This window comes from Rhea americana, unplaced genomic scaffold (genome assembly GCF_003343005.1).
Source record: "Rhea americana isolate MKP2758 unplaced genomic scaffold, rheAme1 scaffold_69, whole genome shotgun sequence".
Taxonomy (NCBI): Eukaryota; Metazoa; Chordata; class Aves; order Rheiformes; family Rheidae; genus Rhea; species Rhea americana.
In genome coordinates this window covers 789628-797595 of record NW_028186856.1, presented here as the reverse complement: position 1 = coordinate 797595, position 7968 = coordinate 789628, and the positions used below count along the sequence as shown (strand labels likewise).

The 7968-nt window shown below is 37.6% G+C and overlaps 1 long non-coding RNA gene across 2 annotated transcripts in view; it reads left to right on the top strand.

The window, feature by feature from the left end:
• The window catches only part of LOC146586403 (uncharacterized), a 19353-nt gene continuing 11385 nt past the window's right edge, over positions 1–7968 (top strand). For both annotated transcript variants that reach the window (XR_014897815.1, XR_014897816.1), the window contains exons 1-2: positions 1–30; positions 7529–7629. This is a non-coding gene — a long non-coding RNA (uncharacterized LOC146586403). The remainder of the gene's footprint in view (positions 31–7528; positions 7630–7968) is intronic.

The following is a 7968-nucleotide window of genomic DNA, read 5'->3' as shown; positions in this document are numbered from 1 at the left end:
GCGGGGCGCCGGCGCGTGGCACCTCCTGAGGTAACGAGGCGAGCGGCGCTGCCCGGGGCGGGAAGGGGCTGTCGGGCACCTGAGGGGCGGTGGGGCCGCGGCCGGGGCCGCCCGCGGGGCCGGCGGCGCTTCGGGGGACGCTGCCAGGAGCTCGGTGCCAGGGACGGCAGCAGGCGAAGCTTCTTCCTAGGACACCCCACCCCGGCCTCCACCCCCGTCACCCTGCGGCGCGAAATACCTCGTTGCTACCAACAGCCGTTATCCTCGGGAGCCGTTTGTGCGAGCCTCTCCCTCCCTGCATCTATGTGCAGCTTTTAATGCGCCGCAGAGCTGGGCTTTGGTGGAAAAAAAAAAAAGATAAAAAATGAATTTATTATGTTGTTGGGTGCTGCTGCTTTTTGCCGCTGCCGAGGCAGGCTGAAGTGGCACTGATTAAAAGAAAGAAAGGAAGAACAAAAAGAAACAAGGCAAAAGTAGCCGAAAGTAGCCGAATCGGGCTTACTCTCATCCATGCCGCTGGCAAAAAGTCAAGATTCGCTTCAAATTAAACGGCAGCATTTAGACGGGGAACAATTTTCGGGCTTGAAAGGAGAAGAAACTAGGAGTGCTCTTTTTTTTTAATCCCACCTCCACCCCAAAATCAATGTAAAATGATACCAAATCCCGTCTGTAAAAAGCCGGGGGAGGCAAGTCTTTGCTATGAGGGGCACAGAGAAGTGAGCATGCATTCAGTGTCGCAGCCTTTGTCTGCTAGCAGGCAGCCTAGATGGTGAAGTCTAGCAATCGTAATTTCAGTTTTAGCATTATTATGCTTTCTCGAGGGAAGGTCTGTGTATAACGGACACACAAGCTCCCCAGTACATAGAGAAAGTCTCTGGCAGGTCTCCTTGTGCTTTGGTTCATACTTATCAGTAACTCCTGAAAWTAAACATTTTTTTAAAAAATCTGACCATGGAGAACTATTCGAAACAGCTCTTGTAATATGCATTATTTATAATTTTAAAACATGATTCCTGAGGATATGGATGAACAGACAGCATTAGAGTTAATAATTCTCTTTTCCTTAAAAGTAATTGCTTTATTTAATTATTAAACAGACTCATTTGAAAAAAAAATTACTTTCTTAAGTGACTTGGTCGGTATGGTTTCATCTATTTGTAATGTCTCACTGCTTTCAGATTTGGTTTGTTCAGTTTATACAAAAAGGTGGTTTTAATCACTGGCAACACTGCAGATTCAAAATGGGGTCTGAAAAACAAACATAGTCTTTCTTACTTATATATTKTAAGAGATGATATAAAGCAATATAGATATTGAAAATCATTGTTGTTACTGTTTTCATCTGTGCCATAGCCTCAAATTCAGCCTCCAGTTACTCTTGCGGAATCCACCGTTTTTTCTTTGCATAGCTATGAAAAGGAGCCCAGATTAACAGTTCTGCTATTGATGATGTGAGATCTTGCATAAAATCTAATCTACGTTTTCAGAGTTGTGCTGGCTTCCCAATATTCAGAAGATTTTTTTAAAAAGGGAATACAAAAGGAATACAAATTTATTTTTGTAACTAAAATAATTATCTGTAAGTATTTGCAGGCACAAAGCTCTTGATCAGAAATATGTTACTTTGATACAACAGCATTTATATTTAGGACTATTACTTTAAACTTCATTTATTCATCTTAGAGAAATATAATACATCTTACCTGGACCCAAACCTCCTTTTTTTTTTACAGCTTTGCTGTAGTTCTCTTTTCCTATTTTATTTGTTAATGACATTTTTATGTGGATAGTATCTCAAGATTTCCTTTGCTTCTACTGTTTATTCGTCACTATAAGTTACAATAATTTGTTTCTAAAACCACAGCTAGCTGCTGTAAAGGCACAGAGAGGAAGACCATGATTTATGTGGTGAATGTGAAACAAGAACAGAAGACTACAATAAATATTTGTTACTTAAAACTTCAAATAGTGTTATGAAAAAGGTAGAATAAAAATTAAATAGGCAGTATATCAACAGGATCTTTTCTAAATAGTTTTCCTATTTTTTCCATGAAAATTTAGTATCTTCTAATAATAATACTAAATACTGATAAATTTACAAGAATAGTGAAATTCAAACTTTAAAACTGCAAATCGATTTTTAAATCACTCTTTTGGCAACTCATAAGAGTGCTTCAGTTCATGGTTACCTCTATCCACTGATTTGAGACTTCCATAAGTACTATAGGCTCAGTGGGATAAGTTAATATTTCACTGTTTCTTTCAACAATGTTAGTTAGCTAGTTTTCTCCACTGTCGCTGTGACTGTCTCCCATAGTCTTAGAGGGRAGAAAAATATTTTTTAAGTGTAAGAAAAGGTGATTAAATTAAATTAATTTTAGTATTATGGGCCACATGGTATATTAAACTACTTTAAGCTACTTTTCAGCTTCTTTGGCATTAGGATGTTTAATACATACTTGGTCTGCTCTACGGGTTTTACTGCATAAAAATTGGAAAGAAYGGAGCAGGAAAAAGATGTGAAATGGAGAGAGGAGAGAAAAGAAGCAGCAMGAAGATCTCAGACTCTGAAAACTTAGCTTTCAGTCGTGTAAACAGAAAAGAGTTTTAAATTTGCCATGCTCCGAACAGTAATCCTTCTAACCAAAGTCACAGCTATGGAGAGAAAATGAGTTTGTATAAACGGGGATTTTAAATTCAGAATTGCAATTTGAACTAAGAWTTTTTTTTTATTATTTATTTTTAGACTATTTATTTCAGGATAGAAATTCTAGGACAAATAATACCTGTAGGTATACAGTTATGAATTTTTCTGAGCCAGTTTTAGAGACATATCGTCAGACTGGAGATGAAAGGCATAAAATTCAGATATCYTTGATTTTTTTTCCAGATACTTTCTATTGTACATGAATGTTTTGGTTTGAGCAATATTTCATCCATATAGCAGATATTTTAAATCAAGAATTGGATTAGTAGTGAGAACATTAAGAGTTCCTGAAGATCACAAGCAGAATAGAGTTGAATTTCTGACTTGTTTTCAAATGTATGTGTTCATAAGAGGGAGGGAGGCTAATGGTGGATTTTTTTTTATTTTAAATTTTCCTTTAGGCAAAAATCCCTTTCATGACCAAGGAAGGAGGCAAAAGCATTTTACAATAGTGTAAATTAGTGTAATACAATACAATACAATAGTGTAAATAGTGTAATAGCCTTTCACTAATACAAATATTTTTAATCTGTTCCTGAAAAGTATGCTAAATTTACTGTAAAGCTAGCATACTGATTTATTTATTTATTTATATAACATGACATGAGTGGAGGAGAGAAGTGATGCATTTTTRGCTTAGCTGATTTTGCTAAATTTGCTTTGATTTGCTATAAAGGCATAATACAGCTACCTGAAAGAATAAAAGGGGCCTTTCCTTGCTCTCTCCATCCTTACTTCTTGAAGGTGCAGCATGGAATATMCAGGTCTCCAGATGCTGAAATACCATTTGATCAGATAAAACCTGCTTTAACTAAAAATAGTGCTTATCAAATATGTGTGCTTATTGAGCATATTTTGACAACTATTTACCTGAACTGAAATACTGAGTATGTAACTACCACAGCTCCTCCTTATTCTGTGATTACAGGAATAAGCAGATAAGATTCTTTGGGCTGAGGAATATGAATTTGTCTGAGGAGTATCAATACAATGCCTTTATCTCATGCAAATTAGAACAAATTAATTGTAGATATACTCCAAGAACAAGATCTGCAATGMAAGCCCTTAGAGACTTTCTCACTCTGTAATCAGGAGGAAGATTGGCTTATTTCACAAAGAGTTCCTAAAACATAATAAATACAGCAGAGAGAAAACAAGTATTTTCATAAATGGGATCATCCTGCTCTTTCCAGCTGCCAGAGGAACAGAATGTTTTGATGAAATAAATTATGATGTATACCAAACAGTTTTTGCTCTTAGCCAGCTGCCACCTTATTTCCTGCCATTTTTATCTATTCAGATACGAATGCTTTCTTTTTCTTAAGAATATATGTTTGTTAAAGGCRAATAATCAGAAATTCGGTAAATAATTTCTATGAATCAGGGGTGTTCTAAAAGAAAATCAGCACTTGTATCTTAAAAGCAAACCATTAGGAGACAGCACTARATGAGCAGTGTGTGGAAATAATATCCAGATTGTTTTCTTTCAGAAATTGTTAAGAAAAAGAAGGATCATTTCATTTAGTTCAGTGAGTAGGTAGGCAGATAATCACCAGCAAGCTTGAACATCTGATCGTAGAAAGATGGTATTTAGAGCCTTCTCTCATCTCATGTGGTTTATACTATTTAAAACTTACAGCAGCATCTAAAGGCCTCAATAGCATTGGGCAAGAGGTTTTCTAGACACACTTAGGATCTTTAATTAAAAACATGTTAAATGTTTTACAGTTTCTCTTGTTGCTTGTTGTATGTTGCATAGTTTCTCTAATTGCTATTTACAATTTAAAGTAAAAACAAATTAATATAAAAATAATTCACCTATACTTGCTAAGGGAAAGTGGAATGTGGTAACTCAGGGAACTAACTATAAAAAAGAATTTACATAGCACTTTTCACCTTTGATATGTTAGGTTTCTTTATAAACAGTGAGCTGATCTGTTCTATCCCTTTGTTGTTTTGTGAAATAATATTCAATTTCACCCTAAAAGAMTTATCTAAATATTACTGAAAGTTAYCTGAGGATAATTTGTAAATATACTTACTTTGACAACATTCTCTTTCCTATTATGCTTTCTTTTTATAAATACGATAGTAAAAAAGGACTTCTGGCAGGGACTRTTATGAAAACAGTCATTTTGAACAACTATTAGGAGAATATTTATTGTGAACTTTAGTATTCAAATTATAATAGTATAAGATGCTGTGACTGTAATATTTATTCACCTTGTTTTTTGGCTGAAAAGGTATGTATATTCCTGAGAAAGAGTATATAGATGTATATAGATGTGCATATACACATACAYCTATACATGCATAYATTCACACACACACTCAGRCAYGCACGCACGCACACACACTTCCAAGTTCTGGGTTTTTGGAGAAATATGCATTCTTGTCTTTGTTTTTAGAAAAATCCTAGAGATAGCATAGCTGAAAGCACTGTGAAATTTTGYATTCTTATCTTAGATGTTGCCAGAAAAAACAAGTTTTTTATACTTGAGGAGGCTTGAGACGCATTATTGCCGATTGCTAGCCCTGCTTCTCAAAGTAAGAGAAAGGAAGTAATGTCTGTGAAACAAGTTCTTTTCTGACAGACAACATGCAGGCAGCTTTCTTATGCTCTGCCAATCCGTAAGCAATTCAAGATTATTTGTTGACAAAGAGTCAGGGCTGAAACTAATAGGGAAGAATAAAACAGGTGATACTGTGGCTATCTCCAAAGGAGRGAGTTTTGAGTGCAAAGTAAAGTGAAGATGATATCAAAGAACAAACTGAGTTATATGCTACTGAATAAATCCTCCTATCAGAATAAGACTGATGTTAAATCACTATTCTAGTTCTTACATTAAAGATAGTTTAATTCACACAGAACTATTTGGCTTTGAGGATAAATTCCTACAATTAAGTGTTTATGATCACAAGTGCTACCATGGAAAGCAGATGAATTATTTCAGGAGTACTCTAATCACTAAATAGGTTGTTGGACCTTTTCCTGGGCATGAGCCACTTTTAAATTTCAGGCTAAGATGCAGGCTACAATAGACTTCAGCATAAGGCCTGATGTGTTGATGTATTTAGGAGGTTGAATAACAGGATAGTAAGTGTCAGTGTGTTTATATATTTTAAACTTCTTACACTTAGTTAAGGATATGCAGCCCATTGTAAATATATATGATGCATACATCAAATATGTTTTTCAAAATAGTGCATAAAGTGTTAGTGCCAAGTAATGAATTTAACTTGCCCCTTGTGAACTGACTTATTTTGGCTTAAGATAGACATGGCTACTTTCCTTGCTTCATTATAAAGAGAGGCTGGACATGAAGTATCATACTCCCAAATCTGAAGAGATTCTACAAAAACAGTGCTGGCTGCCAACTACCTCTTTTTAGTTATCATGATCAGTGCTTTTCTTTCGTCTTGGGACAGCTGATCAACAGCTTAGGAGAAGCTAAACTGAAATGCAGCCCAGACAGAGCAGTGTTGTGGGGGCTCAGCAGAGGATATAAGCACAGAGCTGCTCTTCCTGGTTCAGAAAGCACATTGGTCTAGTTCTCCACTTCTTGGCTCAGCCTGCCCATTCCCAGGATTGCTTATGCATCCTGTAAACAGTTTTAACAGATATGTGGAAGATAAAACTCGGATCGCAAAACAGTAGTAGAGAAAATTGGATGGATTACATGAAGCAGTTGCTTTCTCCCCTCACCCTGTGCCTGAACCAGGGATGACAAATTAACTCATGAAGCTGCTGCTCCTAAACAACTTCAGCTTTCAGTTTGATGCATAAAGATCAACCCCAGTTTCAGTGATGGGCTCAAAACTGCAGTTGTTCAGGAGCAGCTTCCTGAGCTGTTCAGTTGTGAGGTGGCACCTTCTGTTACGGGCTGGGGTGAATGGTTGGGGATGAGAGTAGAAACTTCTTTAGCCATCTGATTTTAATCCCTCGCCATATGTGACTTGARGTCCTTAGATGCCCTCTACTGCCATATACCAGAATTAACAGATGKCTCTCTTCATATTTGCTGGTGGGGTTTGTTATTATCTCGCTGTTTTTGTAAATGAATGGGGGAGGGGAAATAATATGCAGAGTTGTTATAAATTATGCAAAGTTTTTTATAATGTGGGCTAGACTTCTGACTGTTCAGCGCCTGTATGTTGTTCTGTATTTCAATTTTTTTAATGCTATTTTTAGCTTTCTYTTCAAAGCTCACTTCTCTGATAAATTATCCCTCTGGGAATAAATTCAATCCAGAAGGATGCCTGAGGCACAGCAGAGTTTTTCCACAGTGTTTCAGGCCACATCATTCTAGAAGGAAGGAAGCTGCAAAACTTTTTGCTGTGGATCGGTCTTTGTCTGGAAAGGAACTGAGTGATGAATTTAGCCATTGGATGTATCTTTTGCATGAGACATGGGACCGCATGCAGGAGTATGTACCTGAAATGAAACAGGAGTGAAATTTMTGTCCCACATATTGGTCTTTGCTATGATAATTTTTAGTGTGCTGGCAGGCACAAAGCCATCTCAAGTCARACAGAACTGACCCTGAGGGAATCTAGAGGCTCCAAGATTAAAAGGACCTGTACATGTTCAAGTGGTTTTGCTGTGCTTGAGCTTTATCTGTTTGTTWTATCAACTCCTTTTCCCTCCTGTAAAAAAAAAATCCAGCAAAAYCAATCCCACCCTTAATTCCCAAGATCTCTAACAGTGATTTGACTGAGTGGATTAGTTTGCATATGAAATTAGCAATTCTGTTTTGTGGACATTTTTGAGCATACCTAAACTTTTTGGAGGGCTGCCTGTTGCCATTCATTTTACTCTAGGCACTTGCCAGCCTGTGAGGATACAGCTGACAGGCCAGCATGCTGGAGGCAGGGGAAGCTTCGCAGTGGAGCGCCTGGCAGGGAGTAGGCATCTGCCGCAGGTGAGGGAAGGRGCACATGTGCAGAGGGCCTCTGCCAGCGGAGTAAAAACGCAAAGCTTGGGTTTGTTGAAGGGCTGAGCTTGGACTTTCAGGTACTCAAAGACATATAGTTCTCCAAGCCTATAAAAAGAAAGTACCTGTGGGGAAGATATTTCTTTGCTATGTTAGTGTTTTCTTTGCGGCCACTTTTTATACAGGGAGATTGAAATTAGAAACTAATTTAAGTGCAAGCCCACAACCCACATATATCTCTGTAGCAATGTCTAAACTAATGGGGGGGGAGGGCTATTGTGGCACCCTGTGCAACAAGGCAAGGCCCTGGGCAAGAGATGTGAATGT